The following is a 23,887-nucleotide window of genomic DNA, read 5'->3' on the forward strand; positions in this document are numbered from 1 at the left end:
ACCTAATTATTGGAAATTATAGTGATGGGATTCTGGTAGCATCCTTGGTTGCAAAGAAATTGGAGGTTACTCAGTGTAATATAGCACATTCTCTGGAAAATGCCAAATATGTAGATTCAAATATCAACTGAAAAAGTTTCATGAGAAGTACCATTTCTATTATTTGTTCACAACAAACATTCTTGCAATAAATCATGGAAATTTCATCATTACAATTACATATCAAGAAATTGCATGAAGAATAGCCTCTTCTATGTAATGATATGAGAGTATAATAGATGCTCTATCCAAAATAGTAAATAAAAACTATTTTTTGCTCAAGAAAACTCTTTACCAGGACTATAGTCGAAGGCAAAAGGATTTTGCACCCATATTAGTTATTTTAAAATCTTACAGTAGTAATAGAAGCTTAGGATGGAAGGAAGAAGATTCAACAAGGGGTTTTCGGGAATATCTTGCAGTAAGTTATCACTGTCCCACTGCTCATTGGTTTTTGCCATATAAAGCCAGAAATTTTGGAGTATATTCATGTCAATGTTGAGAATATTTCCACAGAAAAACGTAATGTGGCCAAATACATTTAGCTTAAGGAATTCCTTATGGATAATAAATGGGCCAAGGATGGAAATTAGAATTCGATTTAATCAAAGTTAAAACCCCTTCTCCTATAAGTAGTTGCAACTATGATTACTACATCATCATAGCAACTTTACCGTTTGGTTTGAATGTATTATATCTCTACCTTTCAGTCATTTGTCTTGGCTATTTTCTTACTCTGGTATATCGTCAGAAATAGGATTTCATGAATTAGCTGATGCTTACCAGTTATTGAAGCTTGGAGGCTGTGATTTTCATGGAAGAGGTGGCCCTAATGAAACTGATTTAGGAAAAGTAAATATTCCAGATTCATCAATGCATGAATTTCTCAAGGTAGCTCAGCCTATTTGGCATGAAGCTATTCGAAATATCTTACTCAACTTTGTAGGAGAGAGAAAGGGCATTGGCTTTGATTCCTTTGACAAGTACAAATGTTTAAAAGGTGACATGCATCTTAGAAATAATGCTCTGGGTGACAAGGAAGAGATTGTAGCTTTGCATCTATCTTCTTGGTTGACCAAAGAAGAAAGGTTAACCGTTGAAGAGGAAGTCGTCAAACTAAAACTTTCATACATTGTTATTTTAAATAAGGGGAAAGAGACTTTTGTTGTTAGTAGATAGCCTCCAATGCTATTCTATGATAATTTATGAATGTTGTTGCATGGGTCCACATTTGATCTCCATTCACTTGTTGAAGCCCAGCATCAAGGCTAGTAAGATGTTCACTAGTTTACAAATGTCAGACATCATTTCAATACATCAAATTGTTTTCTTTTTATGGTATTCAGAGATACATCAATAATGTTATTTTGTCTTGGAAATACTAAATTATTTTGTTCTGAGATAACCCAATTTGAGTTGTTCATTGCAACCACCACTTGATCCTTTAACAAGCATTTGAAATTCAAAGCATAATAAATCTCTTTTAGTTTCTTTCCAGAAGAAGATTGCTACAAGTCAATGAATATTATTGTGATTAAACTAGATTTTGCACTTGTTATGCTTGTAACCCAGTGTTATAACCAGATTTTTTGTTCATCAAATATGACAAGTATGCAAGACATTTAACAACAATTTAATTATATAACAATTTATTTTATGAATTTTAACAACAATTTATTTTATGGAAGTCCTAGGAATAGCCCTACTCATACCCACCTTTAAAATACCCAATTAGATTGAAGTTTGAGGAGGTAGGAACATAAGCAAGCTGCAACAACAACAATATTAGCAATGTGAAGGCTTAGTAATTGTGGGTGGTGGAATTGCAGGGCTTTCCACTATAGTTTCCCTTCAGAGGTACTTAATTTATGCTTATGTTCATTTCCCTACAAATTTGTATCCATTCAGTTGGTATAGGTCAATGGGATCATGAAAAAATTCGGTAATGCTCTTACCTTTAAAATCTCTTATAGTGATTTCAAAGCTCCTAAATCCTTTGATATAATAGATTTAAAATAACTATTCCACTTTCCATTCATAATTTAGTATATGAAATGGAAAAGCTCATTATTTAAACTTAAAAATTGTCTTTATTGATTGTGACAACTCCATATACATGAATTGGAAGGTAATGAGGTGGGTAATATAATTGTAATGTAGACATAATACAATTTGATATTAGCAGCAACAAACCTGGTGAACATGACTTTGACTTTGACTAAGGTATATATGAAGAACTTACATAGCTATGGTGCTTAGATTGGCATCCCTAGGTCATATCCACCCCAAAGTCCATTTGGCTCCATCCCTAGGAAGCCTCACAATGGCAGCTTTGCATCCCTTAAAAAGGGAAGTTTTGTTCATAACATGCCTCTAGTTTCTCCGCTCAGGAACGTCTAATGAGGAAAAAGGCAAGCATCTATCAGCTAGGAAAATGAAGACGAAAATAGAGATGGTAGATCTTTTCAGTTTGAACAGGATCAATATCTCATTAGTTTTCTTAAATTTGTAGAGGCGATAGTTGTTTATATTTCACAATGAATGACTTTCTCGGTGTTTTTTGGGTTAGGAGTAGAGGCAAAGCTTGAAGGTAATTTTGCTAAGATGTGAAAAGATGTACAAAAATAGATTTATAGGTTGCAATGATATATTACTCCTATTGTACTATCTACAAAATTGCATTTTAGATTACTTTCTTATAATAGTAGCCTTTTATTTGAAAGGAAGCAAGGCATTGATTAGATAGATGTTGATATGTATGCATGGACTCTATGGGGTTTATTATAGACTATAGTGCTAGGTTTTTCTTTGAATGAATGAAACCAAATAACCCTGAAGGACTGCTTTATGTATGATGATGCAGGAATAAAATTTCGTGACATCTTGGTTCAAGTGGTGTTCTTGTAAGGTGGTTGGTATGTTGGTGATAATATAGTTCATCTCCTTAATGAGAATATATATTTACTTGGGGTTTTAAGGACAGTCTCATGGCTCATGTGTATTGAATTCCTCATGTGAATACAAAACTGGTAGATAATGAGATGGTTTAAGAAAGCCAAATTTAGAGGATAATAAGAAATCATAAACTCCTGATGCCTGCAAAAATCTCATCTCATAGCAGTAGCCAAAGCAGAAACAATGGAGAGACGCATATGAAAGCTTTATGGACAACATATTGCTCAGTTTTCTATGATGACTACAAAGAAAGGATGGACATTTTTAAGATGGATCAGTAAATATTAGGACAGATACAAAGCCTCTTCAAGACCTAATGGAAAAATAAACATGTTTCCACTATTAGTTAGGTTACCTTCTACATCCAAAGGACCTCCTCACTTGAAGGCTAGTCTTATGATAGGAAAACAAATTCCAATGTCGCCACTGAGGCTGATTTGGATATTTAGTGACTTCATGTCATTTGAAATCATGTTGTTTTCTAATGTTTCAGTTTCAGACATTACACATGTAAATAAATAAATAAGCTACTGAATCTCTACCGTTTTATTTGATTTTGGGTAGTGCAACTAAAGTCCATCTGAATGGCATGTTTTTTAATGTCTCTTTAGAAATTGTTTTTCTTTCGACTCATTTGTTATTCAAAATGCATGCATTCTGTTGGCTACATTTTGTCAAATCAATATAGAAGAAAGTTATGTTGTGTCATCTATCTTCTAATATAATGTTGGGACCAAGCTTACAAGAGATAATATTGTTTCTGGTGCATAGCTTCTTCACAAGAACCTCATAGTTACATTATTTCAGGGATGCAAATGCAGTTTTCATTCCTTAACAAGTGCATACAAACCCAATATTATATCAACATAGCCTTTCCTCTACCTGTTCATGCAATGAAGGAAAGTGCATACAATATAGATCCTATATCTAGTTTTGATCTTGCACATAATTGGGTAAGTTCTAGATCCTATATCTAGTTTTTCTCCTGCACATAATTGAGGAAGTTACATACACATTGCTTGGTGATAGCGGAGAACTACTTAAGGTTATCCTAGGTTATTCTAGAACAACCACAAATGGAGCAACATCACTTATGGAATACTCTACCTATGACCTAATAGGATAGTGACAGTCAATAACACTATCAATTTGTTCAATCAGAGAAATTAATTAAGGAATATATAATTCAAATGATATTGGACAAGCTGAGATGGTTGAAAACTTATCTATGAAATTGGCCATAAGAAAAGTACATGTGAATTACACATCACAAGAAAATTATAGATAATGTAATTATAAAACAATGATCTAGAGGATCAACCCACTTTTGAAAAATGAGAATAAACTATTCCAAGACATTGTAAATTGTGTATATATTTGCAATAAAAATTTAAGGCAGAGAAACTACTCCAAAACAATTGTAATTAGTGAATATATTCTAAATAACTAATCGACTATTAACTCTCCCAATGTCTTAACACCAACCAATCAATAACTCCACCCGTGATATACAAAGGCTTATATGCTATATAACATTGAAGATAAGGGAACCTCCAATGGTCTCTCCAAAAACATAAGAAAAACCTCAATTGACCACTCAAGAAAATGTAGGAAGGCTATGCACATTGAAAATAACTTTCATGATATAGATATGAGTGAAAATATGATCAATTTACATGTTGAAACTATTTTGGAAACCAGTCAACATGAATGAAAACAACATTTTATTCATGGCAAGATAGGATAATCAACCTTATTTCTAAATAACGCGAAGTATTGAATAAGCTAGGATTTATCATTCTAAAGCATCTATACACTTATCAATTAATTGATAAATACTTATAAATTGATGAATTTTAAGAGACAAGCTTGCTAACTTGTGAACTACATTATTTGTGTACCAGCCCAAAGCATTGTTTTATAAACAAGGGCAATAGATGCAAAGTAGCTAGTCCTTGTAGTAAGATTATGTGTTATAGTTTTAAGAACCAAATCAGAAAGTTGAGATCTAAGATTTGAAGATTGTTATCACTTTATTTGCACTATTTTACATTTCATCAAATGGAGTAAAAGTAATCAATTTGGTGCAATAGCAAGATATTGTTCACTCGAACTAGCAATCATTTACATGAAGAGCACATAAATCCAAATCTAGAGTATCAATATTAATGATGGAAATAAGAGGAGAAGCAATAGAGGCAAGGGTGGTTGTAGAGTTTTCTTCGATAGAATTTATTCCTATCATAGTTTTAGTTGATTGGATCTCAACCATGGAGCATGCATAAGCAAAGCTATGTAGAACAAAGGCAGAGATGATAACAACAATAGTAGTAGTAGAAGAAGTGAAGCTAAAAATACAAAAATTGGAACACAACCAACATTGGTGGGCTGAGTTAATGAGCTACAACATCAACAAAGAAAGCATATTTAGATTCAATTGGCTAAGATCAAGAGTTTTTGTGGGATGGTAGTGGCACACCAACTTGGGTTTTGTTCACAGACACCAGAAGAGGGAGAATGTAATGATGAGTAGAGTAAAATCATTATTGCCAGAGAATTTTCACAACATAGGTCCAAGGAGATAGCATTGGCCCAACAGTTGAAACAACAACACTCAACATCCAGGAGAAAGATGCTCACCCAGAGAGAGAGAGTAGAAACCATTATGTTGAACACCAACATTATGAACCCTCGGCTAGAGGAGCATCACAATGGGTTTCTTCTTATTTACGAGCAGAAGGCTATTCCAGCTTCAGTTCTAGTCGCAATCATCGTTGTCAGCAACAATTACATCATCCTTCTCTACCATCATCTGGGTCTAGGATTTTGCCCCTAATTAGGTCTATTTTTCCACAGAGGAATAAATCAGGCTCTCTTCATGATTCACCTTCATCCTCCTCTCTCTCAAGTGAAGGTATCACAGCTAATAGATCTCCTGTTGGTGACTGTGTTGGGAGTTTTCTGCATGAGCCATTGTCATTAGCACTGTCTAGGGAAGTAGTTGTAGCAAACAGAGCTGGTGCAAATACTGCAATTGTACATAAAAGAGAATCTCAAGAAGTTCCCACCCCATTTGAAGAACATGAGAGAGATTAAGAGGAAGGACCTAAAGGTGATATCCCAAGGAATAACAACATTCCTACATTGGGAATTTCTAATGTATCAGAGAGGGTTGAAACATTTGATTCTACCAATTTGTCACCCTGGTCTAATTCAATGAAATCATGTAGTTTGCATTGGCAACAATAGCAACAGCAACATCAGACGCAACAACAATGGATGCCATAAACATATTCCTCAACCTGGGTCATTCTTTTTAGCACCTGGATATTGTGGATCTCCTTCATCAATGGTTAGACCTGTGACAATAAGGACATCAATACCAGTTTTCTTAGCCCCTCCCCATCGAAGGTCTCATTCAGATTTCTTAAGCAATGACATCAATTTGGTACCTTCTCCACTCCAAACTGCACTGATAGTTCAAATTCAATTTGTTATCCCAGTTTTCTCTAGTTCACCTGTGTGGAGGAATTTACCACAAAACTCAGACCCAAGTTCCTTAGATAATGAAGACTCCACACTTCAATTTCTCAATCAACTTAGGCTTTGAAATTTATCTAAAATGAGTTGATCTGTTGATATTCTTCACATTCATTATGAAATTTTCCTCTCTTTGAGGTTGTTGTTGATATGAAATGGAAGTATATGTTACATATTCCGACTCTGCCTTTCCCTACAATGTTTTATTGGGTTACAAAGTTGAATGTTTATGCATTTTCTAGGCAGCGTATATCAGAGACCAGAGCTAGAGGGCTATTCCAATGAGCTGATATTTTGTATATGCATCTAGTAGTGTTGTTTGTCTTTATCATCAGGTTCTATCCGCCTAAATTGTTCACTATAAATTCAAGTTTTGAATGTGAATATGTCCATTTGTCTATTACATTGGATTTCTAAAGTTGTCATTGGAAATACAAATTTATTTGGTGGATGTTAAGAATAAATTCAAAAGAATTGAATATATGAAGGCTGCCAATAGAGAGGGAGAATAAAAGCCCAAGAAACCCAAAAGATCAAATTGGGAAAGGGTCTAGAGGGCACCAAGGAGGAAGCCCTAGGATAATATGTTGGAAATAATACTGAGAGGGGGGGTGAATCAGTTTTATCAAATCAATAAAACTTTTCAATTTCCATACTTAGATACATATACGCTACTTCAGTTAATGGAAATCGCGTGTACACGCAACTATGTCTAATGCAACTAGCGTATATCCAGAATACTTATGATTCAGTTAATCCATTAAATGTTGATCTTTAGTTAGTGCATCAGAACTTCATTAACCATATGAACAGTAAGCAGGTGCAGTAAAACAAAACAGATCATCACACACAAGAAGCACACATGAACACCATTATATAAGGTGGAAACCCAATGTGGGTGAAAACCACCTGCTGCAAGTCGTCTCTATCTTCCTTTAATAAGAAACTTCATTTTACAATATTTTTGTATTGGAGCAGTCTTATACCAGTACACAGGCTTCTACCTGTAGAAGGCTACAACCTTCTCTCGTTCTCCAAACTCTCCTAGAAGGGAGCTACAACCCCCTTAGCTCTTGTACTAGCCGATCCATTTACTAGTACGTAGGTGCCGGCCTACTAAAATGCTTCAACCTTTACTCATTCTCCAGCTGCTACTGGAAGGGAGCTACCACCCCCATAGCTCTTGTACTAGCTGATGTACTAGTACGTAGGTGCCAACCTACAGAAGGCTACAACCTTCTCTTTCTTCCTCCAAGTACCACGTTTCATCAATTTTCAGACTTGATACTCCTGAAGCACAACACCATAATCTGAAGGCCACGTTTCATCCAATTTCCATACTGGACCCATCAATATCATTGAAGCACAAAGTCAATCAATACTAGCATCATCAATCTCTGAATCACTGAAACATTGAAACCCTGTCAACAACATAGTCACCAGAACACAGAGCAGACAACAGAAATCTGCAATAACAATCAGACCCAACTGCAACTTCAAATATCATACTTCATAATGTATATGCTACTATAATGAACCAAACCCGCGTACATATCTATAAATATTCAATCATGACTTGCAGCTATTTCAAACTTAAGTTATACCTAGTTCGGAACATTACATGCGTCAATATACAGATCTAGAATAAGCATAATCAACCATATAGAGATAGTTCATTTCAAACCATTTGATCCCGATCTATCCTTAGATCTTGTTCTCCATCAACCGGTGAGATTCCTCCTTAGCTCAGATCAAGCAATGCATCATAAACCCATAACCTGCATACTGGATCTCATACTTCATTAGATATTCAAGACTTTTTCCATGCCTTTGCCTAATGATCTTCTTCTCCTTTTATGGTCTTAGGCCTTATTCAATACCATGGTCCAAAACCATTTAGAACCAATACCATGGACCCAATACTTGGGATCAACACATCTGACGAGAAACCATGGTCCAAAACCATAGGTTCAAATACCAAGGACTAAATACCACGGACCAAAAATAAGTTCTCCCACATGTACGCGCTTTTCCTTGCGTGAAAGTGCGTGTATACGCATACACGAATTTCAAATGTCTAACCCGCGTGTATACATGGCTTCGTCAAGGTGAACCTGCGTATATATCTTTTTCTTTCATTTTTGTAGTCTGATCATCAATTCTTTGCTACTGACCTGCTGCAATATAATCTGTCATCTTTGTGAGTTGTCATCAAGGACAACACTTGTCTCATAATGCCAACAATCTCCCCCTTTGGACATGATGGCAAAGCTAACTTGTCATACTGAGAACTATCATCCTGTCACATCTGATATCTCTTCTGTAGAACCATATAGTTATATATTGCTCTTCTATGGGTGGGTTGCCATCAAGTACAACACATGCATCATAATGCCAACAATCTCCCCCTTTGGACTTGATGGCAACAACACCAAATCACTCTCCCCCTTTGACATCAAGGGCAAAGGGCGGACCAAGATATTCTCTTTCCTTGATAAACATTCTGCTGTCCATACTCCCCCTGAGTAACTGCTCAAATCTCTGAATGTGCTCCCCCTTTGTATATGCCAAGGTGTACCAATCTGTCCATGCTCCCTCTGAGCACATTCTGAAAGCTCTGCTCTTGCTGATGTGTGTTGTTCATGCTCCCCCTGACTGTAAGTAAGGTCTGCAAAAAGATGTTCTACAAGAAAAACCATGACTCATACATCATAACTGACCTTCCTATCATCAAAGACTCTATACATACATCTATCACCCAACCAAGTGGGGATACATCAGAAATTTACATATGATAACCAAGTACATTACATCATTCATCCCAGGCATAGTGGGGAAACCAAACTAGGTCGTTACATGACCTTGATAATAATAAAAGATATACATGACATAGAGACGAAATATCTAGAGCAAGACTATGAAAGTCACCAATAACTAATATTAGCAGCACTATCCAGATCAGCAACCATGTTCTCCTTCTGCACCTGTTCCATCTGTGCCAGACTCTTCTCATCCTAAGTTTGGCCCACTAATTTCCTTCTAATCAACATATACGCGACTGTATCCACAGAAACAGGTGTATATACGCGGATCCTCCTCATGAAACTAGCGTACAACCACTTCTAGATCAGCAATCAACTCATCCTTTTGAACATCACCATAAAATCATTCCCATTATATCATATGTGTAAAACACCATAGTCATCTCATCATCAAGATCTGCATGACCATCCATGTAACATTACACGGGAATATCCCCTATCTGATAATAATCAATCAACATATGTGAGTATCAACCTATCATCATATCATATCTCCAACAATGCAACTCCATGTATCCAGCATATTGTATATAGCACTATGTATCTAGAGCTCAAGGCAAGACTTCTTGATATGATCAACAACAACAATCCTCATCCACATTAGCGCCAAGAATTGTAGGAAACCTGCATCATAACTGTATTATATGATCTTTATGCATATGATAGCAGCAACATATGAGTAACTCATCATCAACGTAAAGAAGATGTGTATTCAAGCTTTGTACTTCTCCTTATCCTTATGAAGATCACCATGTAAACACCATATATGCATCATCAGAGAATCAACCACAAATCTGATCTGATCATAAACTATGTAACCCCAAGAATCATATGAGATTTTGTCATGGATATAGCAAGATATATCATTTAGCCATATAAGTATCATCACCAAGGACTACTAACCATAATGCCAACAATGCATTATTCAAAACATAAAATCCCCCTGACCTTGAGCCATCTGTTTACTGTAAGATCCGATCATGCATATATCAGCAAGAAGTATCACGGCATCATCATCATCAATTTAGGATCAAAAACACTTCTAAACATCTTATGAGTATCAAGACATTTCCACACATCATTAGCAGATTGTAACCATTATCAAACAGAGCAAATAATAGACTAAATCATATCAAACCCTTTTTCTGAGCCTGTCCCTTCTGCTTTTCCTCAGACTGACATATACGCGACTGTGCAGTGTCTAACTCGCATATATACGCGACTTCCCTTTATGAAAATTGCGTATGAGATTTAGGACACTGAAGTTTTACACTTTCAGCTCCCCCTAAGTCTGTTATGTCTGTATATGGTGCTGTGCCACATCTTTCTGACTGTACTTCCTTCTTCTTCCATATCTTCAAGTGTGATGATGTTTTCTCCTTTTGGTGTGGTGCCCGTACCTTGTTCCTACATTCCTTTGCTATATTTCCAAGCTTGTTACATGCATAACATCTCATATGTTTCATATTCCTTCTATAGCAATCAACAGCTTTGTGACCAAACATGTTGCAAGAAAAACAATATCTCTTAAAGTACCTGGAACGTGATGTTAATTTTGTGTGATGGTCTTGAACCATTCTACTTCAGCATCTGGCTGCAACATGTCCAAGATTATGACATACATAACATTCAAAATTATTCATCAGAGGAGTAAAATATTTTCTTTGAAGAATTTCTTTCCTTGGCTGTTGATGGGGTTGTCCTCTCATCTCCTTGTTGATTATTTTTTATTTCACATTAGAGTTCCTTGCCTCTTCTTGTGAGCTAGATTCATCTTCAACAGATTCATAAAAACCAAGGCCAGTTTTGATAGTAGGATACCTTTTACTACTAAGAATATCATCCAATATCTTAGTACTATCTTGAAATCATAAGAGCTTATCCTTTTCTTCTAAATTATCTTTAAGAATATTTACCTCAACCTGATGTTGCTCCTCCTTTTCATGATACTGCTTCTTCATGTTTTCTTCAGCTTTTCTTCCTTCTTCCAACTGATGTCTTAGTTCAAGAACTTCGTTTTCTTGTTTTTCAAGAGCTTGGAGTAGTTCTTTATTCTGTTTCTTTGATTCTTCAAGATCTTCCTTTAGCGAGAGGATCGTAGCTTCAAGCCTTTCATAATAACTGGATCTATCTCTGAGTTTCTTGATTGTTGTGCTCCTTTCATTGACTTCATTTCTTAATGATGTCACTTCATCCTGCAACTTTTGACATTGAACTACCTTGTCCTTGAATACCTTCCTTACCTTGTTTCCTTCCTCTAGTTGAACTTTTAGTTTGGTAGCTTCTTCTTTGAAAGCACATTCCCTTTTGTTCAATAGATCTTGTTGATCTCTAATTTTGTCTGTAAGCCTTTTAAATTCTGCCTCTATTTGATATCTTTCTTGCTCACCCATAAGAGCAATTTCAGTTGTTTCGTTATCACTTTCATCATCTTCAAATGGATAGATAACTGTATCACCAGAGGATAACAAATTCATACCTGATAGTTCATCATCATTCTGAAGTGATTCTGAATCTAAAGTGCTTCTTCCACATATTCCCCAATCGATACTCCCACTGTCATAGCTCTTCTGAGATGTCTTCTTTTTCTTAGGTGCTTTCTTCTTAAGCTTCTTTCCCATTATTCCACGGATCTCCTTCAAGCGATCAAGCTTCTACCAAAGGACCTGCTCTGATACCAATTGTTGGAAATAATACTGAGAGGGGGGGTGAATCAGTATTATCAAATCAATAAAACTTTTCAATTTCCATACTTAGATACATATACGCTACTTCAGTTAATGGAACCCGCGTGTACACGCAACTGTGTCTAATGCAACTACCGTATATCCATAATACTTATGATTTAGTTAATCCATTAAATGTTGATCTTTAGTTAGTGCATCAGAACTTCATTAACCATATGAACAGTAAGAAGTGTAGTAAAACATAACAGATCATCACACACAAGAATCACACATGAACACCATGATATAAGGTGGAAACCCAATGTGGGTGAAAACCACCTGCTGCAAGTCATCTCTATCTTCCTTTAATAAGAAACTTCATTTTACAATATTTTTGTACTAGTGCAGTCTTATACCAGTACACAGGGTTCTACCTGCAGAAGGCTACAACCTTCTCTCATTCTCCAGACTCTCCTGCAAGGGAGCTACAACCCCCTTATCTCTTGTACTAGCCGATCCATTTACTAGTACGTAGGTTCTAGCCTACTGAAATGCTCCAACCTTTACTCATTTTCCAGCTGCTACTGGAAGGGAGCTACCACCCCCTTAGCTCTTGTGCTAGCTGATGTACTAGTACGTATGTGCCAACCTACAAAAGGCTACAACCTTCTCTTTCTTCCTCCAGGTACCACGTTTCATAAATTTTCAGACTAGATACTCCTGAAGCACAACACCATAATCTGAAGGCCATGTTTCATCCAATTTCCATACTAGACCCATCAATATCATTGAAGCACAAAATCAATCAATACTAGCATCATCAATCTCTGAATCACTGAAACACTGAAACCCTGTCAACAACACAATCACCAGAACACAAAGCAGACAACAAAACTCTGCAATAACAATCAGACCCAACTGCAACTTCAAATATCATACTTCATAATATATACGCTACTACAATGAACCAAACCAGTGTACATACGCGATTTCACCAAAGCCAACCCGCGTACAGATCTATAAATATTCAATCATTACTTGCAGCTATTTCAAACTTAAGTTATACCCAGTTCAGAACATTACATGCGTCAGTATACAGATCTAGAATAATCATAATCAACCATATAGAGATAGTTCATTTCAAACCATTTGATCTCGATCTATCCTTAGATCTTGTTCTCCATCAACCAGTGAGATTCCTCCTTAGCTCAAATCAAGCAATGCATCATAAACCCATAACCTGCATACTGGATCTCATACTTCATTAGATATTCAAGACTTTTTCCATGCCTTTGCCTAATGATCTTCTTCTCCTTTTATAGTCTTAGGCCTTATTCAATACCATGGTCCAAAACCATTTAGAACCAATACCATGGACCTAATACTTGGGATCAACACATCTGACGAGATACCATGGTCCAAAACCATAGGTTCAAATACCAAGGACTAAATACCACGGACCAAAAATAAGTTCTCCCACATGTACGCACTTTTCCTTACGTGAAAGTGCGTGTATACACATACGCGACTTTCTAACGTCTAACCCGCGTGTATACGCAGCTTCGTCAATTTGAACCTGCGTATATATATTTTTCTTTCATTTTTGTAGTCTGATCATCAATTCTTTGCTACTGACCTGCTGCACTATAATCTGTCATCTTTGTGAGTTACCATCAAGGACAACACTTGTCTCATAATGCCAACAATCTCCCCCTTTGGACTTGATGGAAAAGCTAACTTGTCATACTGATAACTATCATCCTGTCACATCTTATATCTCTTCTGTAGAACCATCTAGTTATATATTGTTCTTCTATGGGTGGGTTGCCATCAAGTACAACACATGCATCATAATGCCAACATAATAATGTCATTAACCCTAATCTATTATATCATCCAATTTTGAAAAGAAGTATGTGATGAGCTTTCTAATGTCCACTTGCCTAATAAATCTGGTAGATATGCTCATAATGATTCTTGTGACCAAAATCATTTAGAAGGTAAAAATAACAAGTAGTGAACCTAGAATTAATAATGTAGAAATATCCATCTCTTAGAGCCTATGGTAAAGGTTAAGTATCTCATGAAGGAGAAGGAAAATACATCTATTGCCTTGTATTGTAAACAAATATTTGAGCGATAAGAAATTTGATATCAATATTCGAGTATTGGAGCAAAGAGGAAGATGTAACATGCCATTTATTTATGATACTTTGGCTAGCAAGATGTATGTAGAATTGGATTGCCATAAGGATATCTGTTTTGGCTTGAGTGGGAGTCTGCCATGCAACAAATCTTGTGCAACATGGTCATAACATGGAAAATCATGGAAGTGCAGAGGGGCCAAAAGTGTGAGATATTTTTCCTTGCATGAATATACTTGGAGAGCATAGTAATGAGTACTCTCTCAAGTAGTTCCAACATGTTTCACTTAGGCACATATTCCAAGTTTCACAATTGTAAAAGAGAGAATGTGTCACTAAGGTATGGAAGAGGAAGATCTAAGCCCAAATATCTTGGAAGTCGATCTGGAAACATTTCTTCTCTAGTGATTATGATCCTTTATATCCTCTACTCCACCTTGATTTTGTTGTTGGGATTACACTGAAGGATGGGTCATGTGATACTACTCCAATGTAAGTGTAGGATGTCGCCATTTCTACCTCCTATTATTTATAGGTGAGAGTAGTATTTAATGCCTCCTGAAAGCTAGAATATTTGATTTTGCAAGGTTGACCTGAAGGCCATAACTATCATAGAATGAGCTCAAGGTGTCTAGATGCTTTTGGAGTCTTGTGATTATGCAGGATCATATTTACATCAACTATCATATTTACTTAAAAGATCACAATACTTACAAGACTCCAAAAGCATCTAGACACCTTGATCTCATTCTGTGATAGTTATGGCCTTCAAGTCAACCTTGCAAAATAAAATATTCTAGCTTTCAACATGTCTGAGAAGGAGGAATCTAATACTACTCTCACCTATAAATAATAGGAGGTAGAAATGGTGACATCCAGCACTTACACTGGAGTAGTATCCTCTGGACCATCCTTCAGTGTAATCCCAATAACAAATTAAGGTGGAGTAGAGGATACAAAGGATCAGAAACTCTATAGAAAAAATGTTTCCAGATCGACTTCCAATATATTTGGGCTTATATCTTCCTCTTCCATACCTTGGTGATGTCTTTTCTCTTTTACAATTATGAATCTTGGAACCTGTGCCTAAGTGAGACATGATGGAACTACTTGACAGAGTACTCATTAATATGCTCTCAGAGTATATTCATGCATGGAAAACTATCTCACACTTTTTGCCCCTCTGCACTTCCATGATTTTCCATGTTATGACCATTTTGCACAAGAATTGTTGCATGTCAGACTCCCACTCAAGCCAAAACAGATATCAGAGTGTTGGTTCCATGAATCCCCAAATTAGATACAGATTTGAATCCAAATCAACTGAGATTAATCCAAGATTCATACGGATGACGAACATTAATGTCACCACACAATAATAAATGGATTACAATGGCTTTTCTTGGATTACTCAATAATGAACAAATTACTTAACAACAAAGGTTATTCCAACTGTTACAACTATTATAAACTTTAATGCATACACCATTTTTTATTTATTTCTACATATCTCTTTCCAACATAGTTGGTGTATGAAATCAAGCTAGGTAGACACTTGACTCATAACTAACTCGAGCTCCCACCTATGGGGTTACCTCAATGAGTGAGCACTTGGGAAAAGAAGTAAAAGGAAGGGTTTTCTTTCACAATTTCTAAAAGGAATTTATATTAAGTATTTAATGGATTTTCTCAAGTTTCTCAAAAATGAAGGGATTACTGAGCCACCAAAGGTTATTTCAATAGTTACAGCTACTATAAACTTTAATTTGTATGCTCTTTAATGGATTTCTCAAGTTACTCGACCAACATAGGGTCTTCCAAAGTTACACTCTTAAATATATTAATGGTAAAGTTAATTAATATCTAACTTGAAAACAAGTTTTATATAGATATATATATATATATATATATATATATATATATATATATATATATATATATATATATATATATATATATATATAGATATAGTTGAGTTAATATGTAAAGAATATAATATCAATATTTAAAAGCCATTTTGCGTGTCTAAAATTGAGTTGTAGTGATGTTTTGTGTGGGATGGATTTTAGCAATGTATTTTTATGATTGATGTAGACAAACCAAACTACAACAAGGATTTTTCTTGTTGTCTTGGATGTTGAGAATCCAGAATTCAAAAAGAAACTTGACAGGGTGGTAGATATCAACCAACAAATAATAACAATTGGAGAAAGCCAAGCTCTTGGATTTGTGAATAATCTCCAAATAATTCCTCTTATAGCTGCTTTGGTGTCAGAATTAATAACAACTTATTTGATGCCACCCATGGATTCTGGTTCTTTGGATTACATTGATTTTGAGCCACATGTTGTGTACTAGATGCATTTCATACATGCATAACTGCAGGGTTGCACTATATCGTCGAGAATGGAGCTTTGTGACTCTATGCCTTTCTTTGTAGTTGTTTGACTTTTTAGATGTCCTACCATTTTCTAGAAAAGCATCCATATTCTAGCAGAAGATTGTCTTTACTTATGCACATGCTATATGCAATGTTGGAGTTCTGTAATCTGAAGTTCTCAACAATAGAAAGTCCCTTTGTCTTGTTAATAAACAAAATATTTAGACTCAATATATGTTTTTATGCCATTATTTGTGCAAACATTAATCTCACATAGCTTGATAGAAGTGGTAGAGAAAAGATTAATCCCTCCTACCTTGACAAAAGTGGTGGTCAATATCAACACATACAAGAAATTTTAGTGGAATATTATCAAAACTGATAGAGGGATATGCAAGCGTGTATAGTAAGAACCTTGACAAACACGTCGATTGAATCTTGCAACATTGTTTTGAAGAAGAACAAATTATGTTTCTTTTTTCCAAACATGTAAGTTAGTATATTATAATTTAATGAATATGTTTTCCTATTATCATGTATGGTTTTATACTTTATCAAAAAATTCGCCAAGACTTCACAATGTTTCATAACTTAAAAGAATCACCAAGACTTTACAAAATTTTAATTTTTATTATTTAGTGAAAAATTCGCTAATATCTTACAAGTTTTTATAGTTCGGTGAAAGATTCGCCATGATTTTACAAGATAATATAATTTGGTGAGAGATTCGCCAAAAAATTATATATACATATTATATTATTGATAAAAACGCCTTCCATTTTTCCTATGTATCATGGATATTTGCCCATTTATTATACATATAAATTTAGGGGGGTTCTTAAAATTTTCCCTGACCCAATGGTGTGCGGATGTGGATGTGCTTCCATCGGTAGGCCCAAACTCTTCATGACCTCTGTTGAAATGAGGTTCTTTTGGCTCTTGCTGTCGGTAATGAATAGTAGTGGAGAACCTTTCACCCACATCCGTGAGTGGAAGAGGTGTTCCCCCTCCTCTGGATCTGCAGGCTCATTCTTCTGGATCTTGTTGGTGGCCACGGTGGCACTGGGCACCACATCAATGATATGCTTCCCTTTTTCATTTCCCTTGTCAGGTTCTAACTCAGATTCAGAACATGCGTCTAATTCAGAAGAATTCAGCTCAACCACCAGTGACTGCTTGGCCCGACACTCACTTGTGTTGTTAGTGGATCTCTTATGGAACTCACACCATTTTCCTGTGTCCTTCTTTGTCTTCATGGTGTTGTTCTTTGCTTGTGGCTTCAGCGGGTTGTCCTAGGTCACCCCAACTTGGCTTTGGCCTTTTCTCTATGGTTTGGGGGCACCTTTTCCTTGCTTCAGATTCTTAGATCCAAAGTCTCACTTCTTTTGTTTAAACTTCTATTCAACCTTAACAATGTATCGGTATGTTGTGTCATGCGAGGAGATATCCAGGAACTCCATCTGATTCTGGATGTACTTGTGTAGACAAACGCAATACTTGAGTACCAAATGCCACTCAGAATCCTTGATAACCAACTTCACGTAGAGGGTATGGAAAACATTTGTGAACTCTGGCACATCTTGGTCCCTTCCCTGTCATAGTGTGGTCCACTTTATGTCTTTATCTTCATAGCTCCCAACAGGGTAATATTGTTCCTTGATTACGTCTTGGAAAGAATCCCAAGCGGGTGCGGCTGAAAACAATGAGGATTCCCTCTCATCCTTTTGTTTACAGTAGGTTTCCCACCTGTCCTTGACGTGTGGGGTGGCTTTGAGAAGTGCAAAAGTAATCTTTTCCCGATTGGAAAATTCATGAACTAAAAAATATTCTTCCAACGGATTCAACCATTTATCTATGGCGTCTGCATCTATCTGACCCTCAAATACAGGAATATCGAATTTAACTTGTACCTTAAAAGGAGTGGCGCCTCAAGAGTGCCTGCTGGATGAAGATGTGTCTCTTGTGGGTAGTCGTCGAAGGATCTGGGCAAAGTTATCCATCATTGTGTTCCTTTGTTGCTCTAGGGCTTCCTCGAGCAATATTTTGAAAGGATCTCCTACCCCCTCATCTTTCTTTTCTTCAGCCATGGGAGGCCGTTGGGGTTTGCGAGGTTGATTTTGCAAAGGTTCAACCAGGTCGAGCCTTAACTCCTTATACCCTGACCTCGTTGGGGACATGCAAAGAAAAAAAAAAGAGTATACTACTCTGATACCACTGATACAAACTTAAATATGAACGCAAAAAATTACACATATAACCATAAATATAGAAATGCAGCAGAAATAACACTTCATTTCACTAATATCAGAATACTGAAATATGCTTACAAATAGAATGGAAATAAACTAGCTCGAGTGATGGTAGCTTATCTCTGCCTAAACATCCAAAAACCTAAGCCTAGGAGATGAAACGCCAAAATTGTGGGCCCCGTTTGGGTAAATTGGTACATCAACTTCCCAGGGTCGTAAATTTTGCATACGATCTCCGTTTGGCTATCATAATTATTCGTTTTGAAGATCTCAAAGAGGAGGCCAAAAACAAATTGGAAATCTTGTTTGGGACAATTTTGGTCTCTCCGTTTTCCCTAAAAATGTCATTTAGGGCCTCAAAATGGCTCCGGAATTTTAGGACCCAAAAAACTGCCAAAAATAGTAAATTGTGCTACAATTAAGGAAATCGAAAAAAATGAAACAGACAGTGTTGGGGGTCCAAGTGGAATAGGTGGGTGGCCACCAATATCCACTTGGATCAGTTAAGAAGTTCTACCATTGGCCGAATTTGAAGAAAGAGGTGGCAGAGTTTGTTGCGAGATGTTTGGATTGTCAACATGTAAAAGCATAATTTAAGCATCCAGGTGGTTTATTGCAGCTGATTCTGATTCCAAAGTGGAAATGAGAGGATTCCATAGTGAAATGGGAGGTCATTTCCATGGATTTCATTACAGGTTTGCCAAGAACATGTAGACTACATGATTCTATTATGGTTGTGCTTAACAGGTTGACAAAGGTAGCACACTTCATCTGTTATGCAACCAGCTCACAAATATATAGATCAACGACTTAAAAATTATCCTCTTCGGGGAGGGGGCTCCTTTACATTACATAAATGAACAATTCTTGTATGCTTCAAATGACAAAACCTCCTTTCTATATATAGGAGTCTAAGGGGTCACAATATAATCAGAGCCGACATAACAATAATAATGTAAGGGCACAACAATAACAATTGTGGGCTTCTAATGGGCACAATAATAACAATATGGGGACTACATGGGCACACCAATAACAATAAGGGGCTACATTGACAATAACAATGAGGGAATACACTAGTATTATAGGGACCTAATGAGCCCCTCCTTCAAAAAAGTGTTGTACTCAACGCTTGAGTATTTTTGGATGCTTCTGTATAAAATTTTCATGCTCCCATGTGGAATCTTCATCGGTTAAGTTCTTCCACTTGAGGAGATACTCTAAAATTGATCGATTTCATAGTTGTTGAGTTCTTGTTTCCGTGACTGCTTCACATTCCAATATGATTTTTCCTTCCTCATTAAGTTCTGTAAATTGTTTGAATTGGGAGTTTGTCATCTATAACCTTCTTTAAGCATGAAACATGGAAAACTGGGTGCACTCGGGAAGATGCATGAAGCTCCAATTTTTATGCCATAGTACCATTCTTTTGCAACACCTTGTAAGGAACATAATACTTTGGTGATAATTTATTATCCTTCTTACCTTGCTTGAGGGACATTTGTTTGTATGGTTGTAGCCATAAAAATACCCAGTCACCTACATCATAACTTCTTTCGTTGCGATGTTGATCTGCCTGTTGTTTCATTCTATTTTGTGCCAAAGTGAGGTTATACTTTAAGAGTTGGAGAACATGTTGTTGATTCTCGATGTGATCTTCCATTACTTGAACCTTAGAATTTTCTCTTAAATATGATGTGATGGATGGTGGATGACATCCTGAACAAAGATCCAACTTGGTGAAGTAAATTGCTCCATGTAATTCATCCAATAATTCATCAATGACAGGAAGGGGAAATTCATCTTTAATAGTGAGCTTGTTGATCTCCCTATAATCTGGACACATGTGCCATGATCCATCCTTCTTGTGCACTAATACTACTGGAGCAGAGAAAGAACTTTAACTAGGTTGAATTATACCTGCTTCTAGCATTTATGTAACCATACGTTCAATTTCACTCTTTTGGGCATAGGGATATCTGTAAGGCCTGATGTTTGGAGGAACACTTGTTGGATTCAAATGAATAACATGATCATGTTCACCTTGGAATGATTGTCCAAGACTTTTTGGAGATATCGAGAAATAAATGATTTTGATGTTTGAACCTCTAGTGAACATAATTGTGCAACTACGCCCTGTTTTTCTTTCTTTAGAATCTCTTTCATGTCATTAGAGTTGATTATCTTTCTTGGTTTCCCTATGATACCCCTTAATTCAACTTCCTTTCCTTCCCAAACAAAATTCAAGAAAATTTCTTGAAAATTAAAATTTATCATACCCAAATATTGTAACCATTGGAATCCTAGTACAACATCAACACCACCCATTGGAATGTAAAGCATTGGAATATTCAATACATATTCTCTCATGGATAACTCAATATTATGGCACTTTCCAGAGCAATTTAGGGTTCCTCCATTTGCAACCATCACTTGACACTCTAGTGCTAGATATAGGAAGCAATTCAATTTGTTGGCTATCTTATAATGAATAAAATTATGGGTACTACCCGAATCAATCAATACTATTACCTTTTTCTTCTTGATATGTCCTTCTATCTTGAGACTTTGAGGAGTGGTAATTCCTTCCAACGCATTAAAAGAAACAGTCAGATTCATTTCTTCTTTCTCTAGGGTTGGTTCCTGGTGTATATCCTCTTCTTTTAACATTTATTGTTCCTTTTCTTCCTCCTCTTCACAATCTATGTAAATTAATTTCTTCTCAGCACACTTACGACCTTTAGTGTATTTGCTATCACAACTGTAACAAGGCCCTTTTTCTCTTTTTTCTTCCAATTGTTGTGGTGTCAACCTTGTAGGTTGTGGAAATCTAAGAGCAACAACACTTCCATCTATAGAGTTGTGAGTGGTAGGCTTCCTTGTTTCCATAATTTTTCTTTCGATTTTTCTTGCCATCTTGAATACCTTCTCCAATGAATCAAGTTCCCAAAGGTAAAGGAGAACCTCATGTTGGATGTTATACTTTAAAGTTCCTATGAAAACATCAATTATATGCTCCTCTGGAATATCATTTACCCTTATATTCAATTTTTGGAAGTCCTGAATGTGTTTTGTCATTGAACCCTTTTGTTTGAGATTTATCAATTGGCTAAAGAAGGTGTTTCTCTTTGTATCCTCATAATGTGTTATCATTTCCTTCATAAAAATTGACCAAGTGACAAGTGGTTTACGAGAACAAAGCCATTGATACCATACAAAATGATTGGGTTCTAAATATAAAGTTGCAATGCATACCTTTTGTGTGTGTTGCACATTATGAAGATAAAATATTGCTCCATTTGTAGTATCCATGTTATTGGATCCTTGCCATCAAACTTCCTCATATCGATCTTTGGAATATGTTGGGTCTTCAATCCAATGTTATATTCTATGAAATCATGATTAACATTTCTTTTGTTCTCATCATGAGTTTCATCTAATACTTTGTCGCCATTACGAAGCATTTCTTGTAGTAACTTTGTCAAACCTTCCTTCAAACCTTCCACAATTGCTTTTAAACCATTCTTCAAATCTTCCAAGTTGCCTTTCATTGTTGCTTTTATACCATCCTTCAAATCTTCCATGTACGTTTTTAATCTATTCTTCAAAACGTCCATCTTAGCTTCCATTTCATTTTTGGTTACTCTTTGTGATAGCGAATTTTGTTGCACTTGGTCTTGTAATTTTGATATATCATGTTGCATTTCTTCCTCTTCATCATGCGTCATAGTAGAGATTTATAGTTTCTTACTATGTGTTTCTATTTTCTTTCTTCGAGGCATTTTGAAATCAAACAATTATATCTATGCTTCATTATGCCCTTTGAATCACTTCAAACTTATTTTTCAAACAAAAGTTATGAAATTTAAAAAAAAAAACACCTTTTCCTTTCTTTTAGAAGCTCAAGCTTGAAAGGATTGTAACTCTATAATTTTGGATCTCCAAGTTCTGAAATTTCTTCCTATGGTAGCTCTATGAGTCCTATTTCCAACCCCACAAGTCTGGTCGAGATTGGATTCTTCAAGAAAGAGTTATGCCAACTATCCCACAATGACCTGATTATGGACTAGTTCAGTGGAGCGAAGCTGTACATGATGTCACATGTCACTGTTTCAGCCTTCGGCCCTAAAATTATTACATGAACAACTCGATTCCATGAAATTTCAACGACCTTTTATAGAATTCAAATCCGATTTCTGAAATTAAAGTTATGAGGATTTTCCCTAGGTCACTTGTTTGAGATAGAATTATGGAGCCCGCAAAAACCCTAACTTCCTCAGAGAATATATCCGAAAATATAGCGAAACAAGATTTGAAATTTTTACATGGAGTTCTCTGATATTTCAGATCCACGTGGTAAAATTGTTGGCTTCTAAAGCCTTGTAGAAACAAATTTATGGCAAAAATTCCAAAATGGCATGTTTGAAGAAGCGAAACCCTAGAATCCAAAGCTCTGATGCTAAATGTTATGCAACCAATGCACAAATAGATAGATCAACAACTTATAAATTATCCTCTTCGAGGGGGAAGCCTCCTTTACATTAAATAAATGAAAATTTTTGGATGATTCAAATGAAAAATCCTCCTTTATATATATATATGAGTCGAAGGGGTCACAATATAATCAAAGTCGACATAACAATAATAATGTAAAGGCACAACAATAACAATAATGGGCTTCTATGGGGCACAATAATAACAATATGGGGACTACATGGGTACAACAATAACAATAAGGGGGCAACATTGACAATAAAAATGATGGAATACACTAGTATTATAGGGACCTAACATCATCCTAGTGAAGTCTACGAATTCAACTAGTGAGGTAGCACATGTTTTTATCAAGGAGATAGTGAGATTGTATGGTATCCCTAGGAAGATTGTATCATAAAGAGATGCTAAGTTCACTTCCAGGTTTTGGAAAAATTTATTTGTAGGTTTGGGTACAAAGTTGGCCTTTAGTACAACTTATCATCCATAGATATATGGACAAAAATAGAAGGTCAATAGGATTTTGGAGGACATGTTGAGAATGTATGTTATACATCAACAATGAAAGTGGGGAGAGTATTTTCCAATGGTGGAGTTT

The 23,887-nt window shown here is 36.0% G+C and overlaps 1 pseudogene; it reads left to right on the forward strand.

The window, feature by feature from the left end:
- Window positions 1-814: 814 nt before the first annotated feature.
- On the forward strand, window positions 815-6,604 carry LOC149170236 (uncharacterized; annotated as a pseudogene).
- Window positions 6,605-23,887: the final 17,283 nt, after the last annotated feature.

This window comes from Pinus tabuliformis, chromosome 4_2 (genome assembly GCF_031772625.1).
Source record: "Pinus tabuliformis cultivar Carrire ecotype Pingquan chromosome 4_2, CPIR1, whole genome shotgun sequence".
Classification (NCBI taxonomy): Eukaryota; Viridiplantae; Streptophyta; class Pinopsida; order Pinales; family Pinaceae; genus Pinus; species Pinus tabuliformis.